This window comes from Moschus berezovskii, chromosome 5 (assembly GCF_049115385.1).
Source record: "Moschus berezovskii isolate FMDL1 chromosome 5, NW_MosBer_1.0, whole genome shotgun sequence".
Lineage (NCBI taxonomy): Eukaryota > Metazoa > Chordata > Mammalia > Artiodactyla > Moschidae > Moschus > Moschus berezovskii.
The window spans coordinates 94,096,115-94,112,421 of NC_142464.1; the positions used below are offsets into that span (position 1 = coordinate 94,096,115).

Here is a 16,307-nt window from a genome sequence, read left to right on the forward strand (position 1 = left end):
TATTGTTTTCCACGTTTGCTGGCATATTGAGTGCAGCACCTTCACAGCATCATCTTTTAGGATTTGAAATAGGTCAATTAGAATTTCATCACCTCCACTATCTTTTTCTTAAAGTCCACTTGGCTTCACATTCCAGGATGTCTGACTCTAGGTGAGTGATCACACCATTGTGGTTATCTGGGTCATGAAGATCTTTTTTGTATAGTTAGTGGGGTAAGGCTTTTTTGTTTCTTTAAGGCAGGTAGCTGCCTATTACTTGTTAAGGCTGTCAGCCTGATTTCAGTTTCTCAAAGATGAAAATAGTAAGGGTTATTTGGGGTAGTTTAGGGTAAGTAGTTTACAGCTAGTGAACGAGTACTGATGGGTTTATACTGCCATAAAAATAACTAGAGGGCTTTAGCAGGAAGTGCTTTCCTAATTTTTTCTCTGCTAATCCTGATTCTTCCATGCTTCCCAGTTTTTTCATATCCTTTTCCTCCCCACCTTTGAGAAAGTAGTTGTTAATCCAATCAATCAGAACAGTATGCTGATTAGGTCAAGTTGCTAATGGGCAGGACTAAGAGACCTTAAAGCTGGAGCCCATGCCTCTTCCTGTCATCTTTTTCTGTTTTAGCAGGAAAAAACCCTGGATACCAGGTTTCTCTCTGATCTTTTCCTAAACAACTGATTTTAAGACATATTCTGTTTTCATCTTAGGAAATGAGGGAGCAGGAGTAGGAGGAAGGATTTGAATCTTTATGTTCCAACTCAGTATTTTTCAAAATTCTATTTTAAATATCAAGTGCAGCTACCAATTGAACTGTGACAGGATACCTCTCAGCTGCTCAGAATTTCACAGTCCCCCCAGGAAGTCCTCTAGGAAACACTGTGATTTGTGGGGCAAGATTTGGATGTTCCTGTGTTCTTACTATTAATTTAATAGCACTAGAATCTCAAACATAATTTCTAAGATAGAAATGTCTCTCAGAACAAAGCAAAATTTGAACTGGAACATTTAAGCACTATGTCCCCCTTGTTTCATTTTAAAATTCAACTTCCAAAGAAAAGCCAGATATACCAATTCATTTTGATCTAACCATGTCATGATATTCTCTGTTTCTCTCCCCTTTGCAAAAACTGTTCTAATGGACCCACTCCAGACTTTAAAGAGATTCATTCAAGTAGTTATTCAGTACAAAGGCAATTTAACAGACCTTCTATAGAATCTGGGCAAGGGTTGATGCAATCATGTTAGCTGTTTCTTCTGGAAGGTTTTCAACCATTGACCACAAACTCAATACTACAAAGCCATCTTCTCCAGAGTTTTTTACAAACTCTTTGATTTCCTGAAAAGAAATAATTCATTGTATTATGAAGGGAAATCAGCAGATAGAGGGTTTTTGTTTCACTCATTCTTTCTTTAGTTTGTTTGAAGAACATGAATACATAAATTTCTAAAGAGAGAGAACTGTTAGAATAGCATCATCTTCTAATATGCTAAACTATTAAAAACATTTAGAAAGAGATGTGTGATATGCAATTCATTTTCTTTAACCAGTGTATTATCATTGACTACTAACAAGAATGGTGATTTATCCATCACTTACTAACACGAGATGTCACTAAAGTGAAAGCCTCCAGTGAAGAACATTTCACATTGTGAAAACACATTGATTTTCTTCAGTGAGTTTTGAAAACAATGTAATTTTTATTCCATGTCTCAAACAATATCAGGAACAGGAATTTTTTTCTCATTCTCTGTTAAATATTGTTAAGATCCAGAAGCAATGGATTAGTAACTTGTCCCAGGATGACAGGATTATACAAGCACATGAGTAAAATAGTATGCTTATCAAACCATATGGCTTGCTCACCAGGACAAAATTCAGGACCTCACTGTGTCCAGAAATCCAAAGTTATGTCTTCAACTTTGCTAAATTCCAAACTGTTCCTTACATTACTAAGTCCTCCTTAATATCACTAACCAGAACTCAACAGCTTAGAATTATCTTTCTCTGATTTCCTTTTATGAAAATTGATGAAACGCTGTCAAGGTGCTATTCTTGTTTTCTATAATAAGTTAAATAATCCTAGCCTAGGTAGATGAACAGTTTTGTTTTGTTTTTCTTTTTTTTTTTTCATGGTTTGTTTTGGAGAAGTTGACAAAAGACAAGTATTTAAAAGGTCTGAACTCCTAACAGAATTCCTCAAATAAGATGAAAAACAGTCTGTAGCTCAGCTTCATGAATTTGTATGTCATTCTTTGTCCAAAGTATTCGTTACTAAATTGATCTACTTTTCTTCTTAGCAGTTTTCAGGACATCTCTTCTGATATATAGGCTTTCCTGATTATAAGGCTAAGTATGATATGGGTGATGGGGCTTCCCTGGTGGCTCAGATGGTAAAGAATCCACCTTCAAGGCAGGAGACAGACCCAGGCTCAATTCCTGGGTAGGGAAGATCCCCTGGAAAAGGGAATGGCAACCCACTCCCATATTCTTATCTGAAGAATTCCATGGACAGAGGGAATTGGTGGGCTCTAGTCCATGGAATGGCAAAGAGTTGTACACAACTGAGTGACTAATACTTTTACTTTTCACTTTTTCAGGATAATATGAACAGAGTAAGAGGTTACATATAATTGCTTGTGAAAAGAAGAAAAGCGCTCTTGTTATATCATCTCCATATAAATAAATAAGAACTCTCAATTTATTACCCATGATTTATTATTTATTGGTGCTTCAAATTCCCAATACCCACAAGTTCCCTAAATTTAAGCCTCAGCAAAGACTCTGATCTATTAAACTTCTCATGATATTACAGTAATTGTCTGAAAGAGACAAAGACTGATGAAAGTATTTTTTTCTTGTCTTGAAAGTTTATTTCTGTTTTCTTCCTAGCTCATGCTCTGATAATACTGGGTATGCCACATTAATTTCATCTCTGTTAAGGAAATAGCTTTTCAAAACTTTCCATAGATAATTTCTCCCTATTTTTATTAGAAACCTAATGAAATTGCAATATCATATATTATCATTATTTTTATATGGGATGTTTAAATGTTGAGTATCAATTTGATTTTATTTCTGATCTTGGCCCAGATATTTTAAGGATACTGATGCTATGATGTACAGTGAATGTGACAGATTTTGCCTGTAAGCTATTTATTTTCAGTGGGTTTTACACAGTGAGAGGGTGCCTACTTGGGTAAAACATCTAATCCAACTATCTAGAACTAATTATGGTTTATGACATTAAGTTACAGAAAGCTTTCATCTACATTTTTAAATGTGTAGCCTATTGTGCAGGTTTTGAACTGTAGTGTTGGAGAAGACTCTTGAGAGTCCCTTGGATAGCAAGGAGATCAAACCAGTCAGTCCTAAAGGAAATCAGTCCGGAATGTTCATTTGAAGGATGGATACTGAAACTGAAGTTCCAATATTTTGGCCACCTGATGCAAAGAACTGATTCATTAGAAAAGATGTGATGCTGGGAAAGATTGAAGGCAGGAGAAGGGGATGATAGAGGACAAGATGGTTGGATGGCATCACGATCTTAATGGACGTGAGTATGAGTAAGCTCTGGGAGATGGTGAAGTACAGGAAAGGCTGGCGTGCAGCAGTCCATGGGGTGGCAAAGAGTCAGACATGACTGAGCTACTGAAAAACTTCAGTGGATCTCCTGACTCAGGAATTGAGCCCACATCTCCTGTAGCTCCTACACTGGCTTGTGGTTTCTTTATCACTGGACCATAAAGAAGCCTGAACATCAAAGATTTGATGCTTTCTTAAAATGCAAGATTCAGAAAACTAAGATCATTGTATCTGGTTCCATCAATTCATGGCAAATAGATGGGCGAATAATGGAAACAGTGAGAGAATTTATTTTATTGGTCTCAAAAATCACTGCAGACGGTGACTTCAGCAGTGATATTAAAGACCCTTGCTCCTTGGCAGAAAAGCTATGACCAAGCTAGACAGCATATTAAAAAACAGAGACATTGTCGACAAAGGTCCATCTAGTCGAAGCTATGGATTTTCCAGTAGTCATGTATGGATGAGAGAGTTGAACTATAACAAAAGCTGAGCACAGGATTGATGCTTTTGAACTGTGGTGTTGGAGAAGCCTCTTGAGAGTCCTTTTGACTGCAAGGACACCAGTCCATCCTAAAGGAAATCAGTCCTTAATATTCATTGGAAGGACTGATGCTAAAGCTGAAACTCCGATACTTTGGCCACCTGAAGCAAAGAACTGACTCATTAGTAAAGACCCTAATGCTGGGCACAATTGAAGGCAGGAGGAGAAGGGGACGACAGAAGATGAGATGATTGGATCACATCACGAATTCAGTGGACATGAGTTTGAGCAAGTTCTGGGAGTTGGTGATGGACAGGGAGGCCTGGCGTGCTGTAGTCCATGGGATCACACAGAGTTGGACGTGACTGAGCTGAACTGGACTGAACTGGATTGTGGCACTAGAGAAGATTCTTTAGAGTCCCTTGGAGAGTAAGGCGATCAAACCAATCAATTCTAATGGAAATCAATCGTTAATATTCATTGGAAAGACTGATGCTGAAGCTGAAACTCCAATACTTTGGCCACTTGATACAAAGAGCTGACTCACTAAAAATCTTGATGCTGGGAAAGATTGAAGCACGAGATATAATGACAGAGGAGGAGATGGTTTGATGGCATCACTGCCTCAATGGACATGAGTTTGAGCAAGCTCCGGGAGATAGTGAAGGACAAGGAAGCCTGGCATGCTGCAGTTGATGGGGTCAAAAAGAGTTGGACATGACTGTGCAACTGAACAGCAGCAACATTGTGCAGGATAATATTAAACCAGGCACTTCCTCTTTGGTATTTACCTTACTATATTTGTTTCCAAACCTTGTGTGAGATCAGGCAGCTTGAAAAGTGAAAGTAGAAAGTTAGTCTCTCATCCATGTTTGACTCTTTTCGACCCCATGAACTGTAGACTGCCCAGCTCCTCTGTCCATGGAGTTCTCCAGGCAATAATACTGGATTGAATTTCCATTTCCTTCTCCAGGGGATCTTCCCTACCCTGGGATAAAACCCAGGTCTCCTGCATTACAGGCAGATTCTTTACCAACTGTGGTATTAAAGAAATCAGGCAGCTTACATGATTGAAATAGAACTATACCTAATGAAATTAGGCATTGTGTCATGAGTGCTAAGTAACTTCACTAGATTCCAACTCTGCACATCTATGGACTATAGCCTGCCAGGTTTCTCTGTCCATGGGATTCTCCAGGCAAGAATACTGGAATTGTTTGCCATATCCTTCTCTAGGGGATCTTCCCAATCCAGGGATCCAATCTGTGACTCTTACATCTCCTGCATTGGCAGGCCAGTACTTTACCATTAGTACCAATTCCTGAGAGGGGTTTATTTTCATGAATTGTATTATCAGGATGCAATGATTTCTGGTCTGTTTTGTGCTGTGAAGTTCTTTAACCTCAGATAAGATCACAAAAAAATACTGAAGTGCATTCACAAAGGTTTTGGCAAAAATATCATAAGTTTGACAGTATACAACACACACACACACATACACACATCAGAAAGAATCCTTCCAGTGTAGATACTGGTGAGATTGCTTAAAACTTCAAATACTACTTTAATATTTTCTTCTGTTTTTGATTTCTGAGGCAAATTCCTTTGGCCAAAAGTTCATTAAAACTATTAAGTCATGGTAGCCAATAGTTATAAAGCACTATGTTTTTGGAACTGTGTAAGTGCTTCATGTACATGTGATCTAAGTAATTTTAATTGTGTCTGACTCTTTGCGATGCTATGGATTGTAATCCGCCAGACTCCTCTGCTCATAGGATTCTCCAGGCAAAATTACTGGAGTGAGTTGCCATGCCTTTCTCCAGGAGATCTTCATGATCCAGGGATTAAACCTGAGGTTCTTTACCACTAGCGCCACCTGGGAAGCCCAAGGGCTTTATGTATCTGGTGGATTATTTTTATTCTCAGTAGTTATGGTCTATAAAGTAGACCATACTTTTCTTCCTTTATTCTCATGCATCCATATTTTATAGGAAAGGTACTATGGCAGAATTTGCTTTTTGTATATTTCTTACCTATCATAGTACCATATATTAAAACACCAGATTCCATCAGTTCAGTTCAGTTCAGTTCAGTCACTCAGTTCCATAGTCTTTGAATACTCTCATATATTTCCAATTTTAATATGGTATTATCAGAATTTTATTCTTTTAGATATTTCATTGCAATTTACTTTTATAAAATATGAGAGATCACTCGCACATCACCTCAATCTAAACTATCTTTTGATTTGTACTTTATTACAAGTGATTGTTTAACACTCATATTTTTTCTAGCTGACCAGTCTATAAGATCCCCAAGGACTACCACTGTGTGTCTCTCTTCCAACCATCCTTCTTTAGTACAGAGTACAGAATTTGACATTTGGAAGACAAAGAATACACATTTGTTGAAAAAATATTATTTCTTATGTGTTGGAAGACTTTTTCATAGTGGCTATATCCATATAATCTTGATTTCTCTCATACTTTTTATGACTGTTATATATCCCAGAATATTCAGTAATAGTGAAACATAAAACACACAGTAAGTGAAGGAATGGTGTGAAGAAATTTTGTATATTGCCCATGTCATCTCCATAAGACAGTATTTGGACTGGGAGTGGAAAAAAACTCTCTTCAAGATCAAAATTTTACCTTATACAGGGGTTTGGCAGGTTTTCAGTGGAGTCCTCCAACAAAATCAAAATTTGGTAAGAATGGTTGGGGAAATTCAAAATCCCAATAGCTTATTATCAACCAAAATCAGTTTTACCCATCAATTTATACAATGTAGTGAGTCTTCCTGAAAAAGAAAATAGGAATAGAAATATATGGGAACTCTGAATATATATCCTTTTTTTTCTTAGAAGATAGACCAACAAAGTATCACTTCTGTATCGTCCGAGATGAACAAATAATGCCAGCATTTTACAATTTGAACAAACATTTTGTAGAGAAAAAAGAGAAGCAAAACCACATGTAAGTGAGAAACTTACATAGCTCATAATGACTTCTTCCCTTTGCACCTTTGAATCTTTCTAGGTTCATGTAACTATTAAAGATTAACTCTTGTATCACATGTTACAAGTTCACTGTTCCGTTCCGTTCAGTCGCTCAGTCATGTCCGACTCTTTGCGACCCCGTGGACTGTAGCCTACCAGGCTTCTCCGTCCATGGGATTCTCCAGGCAAGAATATTGGAGTGGGTTACCATTTCCTTCTCCAGGGGTCTTCCCGACCCAGGGATTGAACCCGGGTCTCCTGCAGTTTAGGCAGACGCTTTAACCTCTGAGCCACCAGGGAATAGATTTTAATTCTAAGTCAATTTCCCTCTGTAATTATTTACATATGTGATGAATATTGCATTTTAAATGATCATCTTCTTGTTTTCCACTGTTTAGCATTAAATTTGTATCACTTTCATGATATTTGTGCCTTTTTACTTAATGTTCTGACCTTTTAAACATTTTTTGAACTAACTGAGGATCCCATCTTCCAGGGAGAACCCAGCATTGTGTGATTGCCATGCACACATTGGCAGGGCAAGCTCCTGGTGCTAATAGGTTAGAGGGAGGATTCTAAGATGGTGTTTTCCAGGGTTGGTGTCCGAATGGTGGAACGAGATCCCAAACATGGCTACCACCAGAGCCACATCCCCGGGTGTAGTCCCAGCTGCACAATGCTTCTCCAGGAGATGCTCCAAGATCAGCAAGTAGTTCTTACCCAGGTGTCCTTTAAACTACTGACTTTGCTGGAACTCAGACTAAGTGAGATTTTGTGTACACCCTTTGAGAATAGTCTCTGTTTACAGAGTCTGTTTTCTTGAATGTAAGGCCCTCCTGGTTTTCAAAGCCAGACATTCTGGGGGTATATCTTACCAAAATAGGGAGCTTGATGTGGGGGCTGAAACCCCTGTCTCCTGGAGGAGGACCTCTATGGTTGGGATATTCCTCCTATTTGTAGGTGGCCAAAAGAGTCGGACACGACTGAGCGACTGTACTTAACTGAACTGAACCTCAGGTTATGGGGCCAGTTAGACTGTATCTCTGCTCCTCCTACTTGTCTTGTTCTGGCTCCTCCTTTATATCTGTAGTTGTGGAAAATCTTTTCTGCTTGTCTTCAGGTTGTTCTCAAAGATAATTGCTTTGTGAGTTGTTGTATTTTGGTGTGTCCACTGGAGGGGATAAGTCCAGGGTCTTTCTACTTCACCAACTTGATCTCACTCACATAGATATTGCTTTCTAAAGATTATTAATGACTTTCCACATTAAATATGGACCAACAGCATAAAGAATTTGCACTTCTCACACTTGTTTCAATCTGGTCTTTAGGTCACCTAGCCAGCCACCAGAGGATACTGGTTACTCATGAGAACTTTTCAGAGTATAGATAAAGGTAAGAAGAGACACTCCAGTGGTTTAAGAAGCCTCCTTAATGATGAAGATCTCTTCAGGAATCAATAGTCTTCCCTTCTATAGCTAAAATCTCAACTTTTTCTGTATGTTTTAAAGAATAAACTTATTGTGGGACTAAATTTTTGAACCATCTGTGATCAAGAAAGTGTATGATGATTGAGATGCACTAAATGAAATGATGGCTTTCACCTCCATGTTTATGTTATTTATTTTTCCTGTCCTAAAAAATTCGAAACATTCTGACTTTATCAATTACTACAATCTAATGGCAATATAAGGCTGCTTGATAACTGCCTAAAAAGGAAAAAAGGATGGATAGCTAAGGAACAATCTTATGATTCAGTCTGTCAAGTGTGTTCCTGTGTCTAAATTTGTGTCTTGGGTCTCCAGAAAAATTATAAATATTGGAAAAACTAAAAATGAATATTTAAAAGCACATTGGAATGAGTGATAAGGGAGATTCACCTACTAAACACTGATAAAAATCTTCCTTTTTAATATTTGTAACTTGGTTAAAGGATCTCCTTTGTTAATTTCTGTTCTTAGAATAAATCAGCAATGCTGTGATGGCTCCTTGTTCAAGGAATGACATAAAAATTCTGGAAAGCCAGGCTAGAAAATCTGCCTTGGTTACAAAAGTCTATTTGCACCAGACACTTGCACATCTGTCCTCTTACTTACCTAAATTTCTCTAAGCCTTTTTATGGCTTTGGATTATTTGCTTAGTATATCCTCAGAGACCCACACATACACCCCATTCACAGCCCAGCATTCTTTTTTTTTTTTTCAAGAGCTATGACAACATATTTTTCTCTTCAAGGGAAATCACAAAACAGGTGAACAATCAAGTCCAGGGTGGTTTTTCTATTCGATAAATACATCCAGAACTCTGTACAGTAAATAAAGCTTGCGTGCAGTTTAAGTATCTTTAAATGACATTTTAAGCAAATAAACCTTTTGCTTCATAATGAAATGGTGTATAAGAACCTCCTCCTCCTTCTTTAATAGCCATAAGGACCTCTTCCCCAGTTCCAAATAGGAATCATGAAAACCGGGTACTTTTTCTTAAAGAGTTTTCTGCACATCATACTAAATAACATGCAAAGAGTTCAACAACATTCTCCTTAAAGGTAAGTATTACTCTCTAAATGAGCATGTTAACCACTGAAAAGTCCCTCAACTATTCCCATTACACTGCTTCACTTGGTCATTGGTAGTATAAAATAATTCAAACAGCAACAGGTTAGTTTATCCACTGGTTATTGTATATGCCAGCGACTGCTTCAAGGCCAACAACATTTTAGGCAATGTAATTGTACTGGTTTGGATTTTCCTTGTCTCTCTCCATGTAGTCCTGGTCAATTAAGGATTCTATTCTCTTCTTAAGATCAGCAGGCTTGACTGGCTGGAAATTTCAACTGGTTGTACACTTCTGAAACAAGGAGTTTGTGGCTAAGTGTCTTTCTCATCTTCATAAGCCTTACTTACTTAAAATTTCTCTAAACCTTTTTATGGCTTTGGATTATTTGCTTAGTATATCCTCAGAGACCCACACATACACCCCATTCACAGCCCAGCATTCTACTTTGATATTTTGCTATTTTTTGCCAAGTTTTCCTTCACATTGATGTGTACGTGCTTATTATGTTACCTCACTTACAAGCTGCTTTTCTATGACCTATGATTCCTGATTAACTTTTATTTTAGAAACTTTATTCTTTGAATTATTTATTTTATAAACTTTGGTCTTTGGATTATTTGCTTAATCTTTTACTTTAAATAGGCCTAATCATCCTCCCACTTCATTCGCCAACCAGCTTTCTACACTGTTTGGCATTTGATGCCCATCAAATTAACTCCCATGACCCTGCTATATAACCTTGTCTAAGAGTTCATTTTTTATGACCTGTGATTGTTGGTTAATTTTTAGCAGATTTGTTCCTAGACTTTGGTCTTGGTTCTATTCAAATCTCTACCTCCTATAATCTCATACAATATATATGTAGTGTTAATCTTCAATATTGGATATACAATATATATGTAATCTTAAATTAACCTTGTAAATCTTCTTAGTCATTGAGAGCAATAATGAATTTCTGCCAAGGATGGTTTCCAAAATTTTTACAATAATTTCAAAACAGAAAGATATATATCTTTGAGTAAAAGGTAGTGAGGGAACATCTCTCTTGGCAAAGATAAGTTTGGTTAATTGAGTTGAGTGATACGGAGAAGATCTGTTATAAAGACCACCAAAATGAAGAGAAACTAACCTTCTCTATATTGTAGCACACTTGATGCTCTCCATAGTATTTCTCCAAATCATAGATGGAGTTTTGAAATTAGAGTCTCATATTTTTCTTTCACATAACACAATATGCATAGTGGTTAATCTGGGGCCAGACTGCTATGTTTTAATCCCATCTCTGTCACTTCTTCCCCTTGAAAACTTGAGTAGGTTACCTTACTTAAGTTTCTATATGTATAAAATGAGAATAATATTGGCTATGAATAAGATCTCTATGTTTCTATCCTATGAATTAATAAATATGATGGACTTAGATTTCCTGGAAAAGAATAAATTCTCAACAAATATTTACTAATTTCCTTCTGCTCCCCAAATTAGTAAAAAACAGCAATGAAGAGGAAGCTCAATAAATATTTGTTGTTGAATGGATGCACTCACAGAATCAAGATTAGAAATCATTCAGATATGAAAAATCTATTGGACTCTCACCCTTTGCTTAATTTTTTAAACTGCAGGAGCTATAGAATCAGAAAGCAGACACTGATAATTCAAATATTAACCCCCGATTTTTTTTATATTTTAATATTAATCTCTGGTGTTTTAGGTTTACTTAGTTTAGTCACTCAGTCCTAACCAACTCTTTGCAATCCCATGGACTGCAGCATGCCAGTTCCCTGTCCATCACCAACTCCCAGAGATTACTCTACCTCATGTCCAAGATTTGGTGATGCCATCCAGTCATCTCATCCTCTGTCATCCCCTTCTTCTCCTGCCTTCAATCTTTACTAGCATTAGGGTCTTTTCCAATGAGTCAGTTCATTAAAGTACTGGAGCTTCAACTTCACCATCAGTTCTGATGAATATCCAGGACTGATTTCCTTTAGGATTTACTAGTTCAACTTCTTTGCAGTTCAAGAGACTCTTCAACACCACAGTTCAAGAGCATCAATTCTTTGGCCCTCAACCTTCATTATGCTCCAACTCTCATATCCGTACATGACTACTGGAAAAACCATAGCTTTGACTACACTGACCTTTGTCAGCAAAGTAATGTCTCTGCTTTTTAATATGTCTAGGCTTATTTTAATATGCTGTCGAGGTCTGTAAGACCTTGTCTTCCAAGGAGCATGTCTTTTAATTTCATGGAGCAGTCATCATCTGCAATGATTTTGGAGTCCAAGAAAATAAAGTCTGGAAAAGGAAATGGCAAACCACTTCAGTATTCTTGTCTTGAGAACTTCAGGAACAGATTTAAAAAGGCAAAAATTATGACACTGAAAGGTGAACTCCCTAGGTTGGTAGGTGCCCAATATGCTAATGGATAAAGTGGAGTGGAGAAATAACTCCAGAAAGAATGAAGAGCCAGAGCCAAAGTGAAAACAAAGCCCGGTTGTGGATGTGACTGCTGATGGAAGTAAAGTCTGATGCTGTAAAGAATATTGCCTAGGGACCTGGAATGTTAGGTCCATGAATCAAGGTAAATTGGAAGTGGTCAAACAGGTGATAGCAAGAGTGATCATCGAAATTTTAGGAATCAGTGTACTAAAATGGACCAGAATGAGTGATTTTAATTCATCAGGTGAACATTATATCTACTGTGGACAAGAATCCCTTAGAAGAAATGGAAAAGCCCTCATAGTCAAAAAAGAGTCCGAAATGCAGTACTTGGATGCAGTCTCAAAAACAATAGAATGGTCTCTTTGTTTCCAAAGCAAACCATCCATTCAATATCGCAGTAATCCAAGTATATGCCCCAACCACTAATGCCAAAGAAGTTGAATTTGAATGGTTCTATGAAGACCCCTGATCACCAAAGAATTGATGCTTTTGAACTGTGGTGTTGGAGAAGACTCTTGAGAGTCCCTTGTAGCGCAAGGAGATCCAACCAGTCCATTCTAAAGGAGATCAATCCTGGGTGTTCATTGGAAGGACTGATGCTAAAGCTGAAACTGCAATACTTTGGCCACCTCATGCGACGAGTTGACTCACTGGAAAAGACTCTGATGCTGGGAAAGGTCGGGGGCGGGAGGAGAAGGGGACAACAGAGAATGAGATGGCTGGATGGCATCACCGACTCTGTGGACATGAGTTTGAGTGAACTCCAGGAGTTGGTGATGGAGAGGGAGGACTGGCGTGCTGTGATTCATGGGGTTGCAGAGAGTCGGACATGACTGAGCGACTGAACTCTACTGAACTGATGAAGACCCACTAGACCTTCTAGAACTAGCACCAAAAATGAAGTCCTTTTCATTATAGGGGGCTGGAATGCAAAATTAGGAAGTCAAGAGACAGCTGGAGTAACGGGCAAGTTTGACCTGGGAGTACAAAATGAAGCAGGGCAAAGACTAACAGGGTTTTGCCAGAGAACACGCTGGTCATAACAAATATACTCTTCCAACAACACAAGAGAAGATTCTACATATGGACATCACCGGATGGTCAATACCAAAACAGACTGATTATATATTTTTGCAGCCAAATTTGGAGAAGCTCTACACAGTCAGCAAAGACAGGATTGGGAGCTGACTGTGGCTCGCATTATGAACTCCTTATTGACAAATTCAGTCTGAAATTGAAGAAAATAGGGAAAAACACTAGACCATTCAGGAGTGACCTAAATCAAATCCCTTACAATTATACAGTGGTAGTGACAAATAGCTTCAAGGGATTAAATCTGATAGACAAAATGCATGAAGAACCATGGACAGAGGTTCATAACTTTGTACAGGAGGCAGTGTTCAAAACCATCCCCAAAAAATGAAATGCAAAAAGGCAAAATGGTTGTCTGAGGAGGCCTTGCAAATAGCTGAGAAAAGAATAAAAGCTAAAGGTAAAGGAGAAAAGGCAAGATATATCCATCTGAATGCCCAGTTCCAAAGAAGAGCAAGGAGGGATAAGAAAGCCTTAATAAGTGACCAATCCCAAGAAATTGAAGAAAGCATTAAGTGGGAAAGACTAGAGTTTTACTTAGTAAATGACATTTAATCCATTGAGAGAGAAGGAGTAATACTGGATAACTCTCAGAGAAACTCATACACAACTAAGCAATTTTTCTTCTTAATAGAGAGACTAGATGATGGAAATATTAGATTAAAATAATAGAAGATTTGAATCTAGAGAGAAATGTCAGGAACTTTGATTCTGAAAGCTAAAAGGAACCTCAGCTATGAGTTCATAGAACTGCTTAATTTTAAAGACAAGTAAATACAAAGTTTATACAAAATATCAGATTGCTTTGTACATAGATTTTTTTTTTACTGATCCAGGTTTAAAAAGATATTTTCTCATGACTAACCTTCATTTGACTTTTAAATATATTTAATGAAGTTTCCTACTAGAGCATATTAAAATAGACTATTACTCTTTGTAACTCTTCCTATTAAGAGGTGGAGGCTATTTATTCACCCTTTGAATTTGGGCTTGCCTCCTGACCTGTTTTACCAATAGAAGGTGGCAGAAATGATTTTATGTGACTTTCAAATCTAGACCTAAACCTTTCATGCAACCTATTCTAAAATTCTGCTACCATCTATAAAGGTCCAAGGTTTTCTGTTGGAGAGGTCACCTGGAGGAGACAACCAAAATATCCTGCTAATCTGCCAAACCTCAGCCATCTGAGTGACACTTTCTTGGACTGTTCCACTTCTGCCAAGCCTGGTAACTAACAGTAGCATAAAGATTAAGCCCAGGCAAAACCCACTGAAGAGACATTTTCCTAAGTCCAGCCCAAATTTCTGATTCATAGGGTGATGAGCAAACAGCATGGTTTCTCTTTTAAACTGTGAGTTTTAGGATAGTTGATTTTATAGCAATAAATAAGAGACATTATGATTTATGAAAAGTGCAGAGCATATGTAGCTTTCAAAATAAAGAAGCCTCAAGAATATTCACATATTGGACTATTACTGTTAAATAGAGGAACATTTCCAATGTCACAGAGTTCTAGACTACTTTGGATACTCTCTTGAATAGTAGATAAATTTTAACTAAGAAGCTGTTATATTTCCATTTTGACACTAAACATAAGGAAATGCAAATTATACCACTCTAACCCACACAAAGAAGATAAGATTTATTTTCATCTACTGGAGGGAAAATGTAATAAACCAGACTTACTAAATACTTCACTGTACAATTTATCACACTTCTTTTTGTTAAAAGTCTCAAATGAAAAGTCAAAATATAGGTCATACACCATATTTGTCACTCTCTCCATAAATATCATTTTGTCATTTAGTTAAAATATGATAATAGGTATGTAGGAAAGAGGTACTATAAGCCCTCCACAGAGTTTTTCATAAGTATTGCCAGTGGTAAATCAAAGACTGTAGACCAAGGATAGGGTAAGTAGTTTAGCCAGAAGTGCATCACAAGGAGAAATTGCATCTCTAAGAACAACATCAAATCTGGACTCTCTCAGTTTTTTCAGAAGTTTTTTGTTTAAAACTGCATCCACACAGAGCTTTTGAACAGTATCAGAATATTTGTGATATGTTTTTTGCATCTTTGAATCATATGCCCATAATGTACTCTTTGGTAATTCATATGCCCATATCTTGATCTATTTCATAAAACACAAACCAGGCTCATTCTTAGTGAAGGATGTAGGATAAGCCTCAAATTTAAGGGCAGATGGTTTACTGGGATCCACCAGGATGGAAGCTGAAGATGCTAGCACAGTCACTTCGTGATCCCTCTGAGCAAGTTCATCCAAAATTGTTTCAAATTGATCCAGTCACTCTATTCCATTGGCTATACCAGCACCTTTTCACAGAAGTCACAGCTGAAATAAAAAGAAAACACAAAAAGAAAAGCCCGTCTCTTAGACATTTTGATAACATCCAACCTTCTTAATAAGCCTCCTTAACTTCAGAGGTAGCTCTCCCTTATATCTGGGACAGAATCAATTAAGTAGTTAAAATATAACTGCCACTTGGTAAGGTCACAATGACTATGAGCTAAATAAAGACTGTTTCCAAGAGTCTGCCTTAGCAATTTCTCTGCAAGCTAATCTCCAGTTCAGAGGCTTTGGAAAGCAAATAGATAAAGAAAAGCGTAGATGATTTTGTGCTTCTATGTACAATAAATCCCAGTATCACTGTAAATGCTGTGGCGCTAGGGTAAGAGGAAATTACCTAGGATGTAGGGAGTTTTCAGATAAGAGAGCAGCATGTGTCAACACAGACACATTCTGATTTATATGAGCATTCCAAGCATTTATTTTTGCATATTTTTACACCTATTTTATTAGCTCCATTTCATTTAGCTCACCTTTGTTCTCTTGACTGAAGTTATTCCTTCCTTTTTTCCTCTTAATATGAACATGAACATGTTTTGAGTATAACTTTAGCCAGTTTAGTATAGCTTTAGTCACTTTCCTTTGAGAATATTGCTTCTGAATTATGATCATTTCCTTTTTTGAGCATTTGTAACCTTCCAGATGTTCAAGCAGGTTTTAGAAAAGGCAGAGGCACCAGAGATCAAATTGCCAACATCTGCTGGATCATGGAGAAAGCAGGAGAGTTCCAGAAAAACATCTATTTCTGCTTCATTGACTATGCCAAAGCCTTTGACTGTGTGGATCACAATAAAC

The 16,307-nt window shown here is 37.4% G+C and overlaps 1 pseudogene; it reads right to left on the minus strand.

Annotated features, from left to right (window-relative positions):
• Positions 1-1,196: 1,196 nt before the first annotated feature.
• LOC129561649 (UDP-glucuronosyltransferase 2B17-like) lies at positions 1,197-15,544 on the minus strand (annotated as a pseudogene).
• Positions 15,545-16,307: the final 763 nt, after the last annotated feature.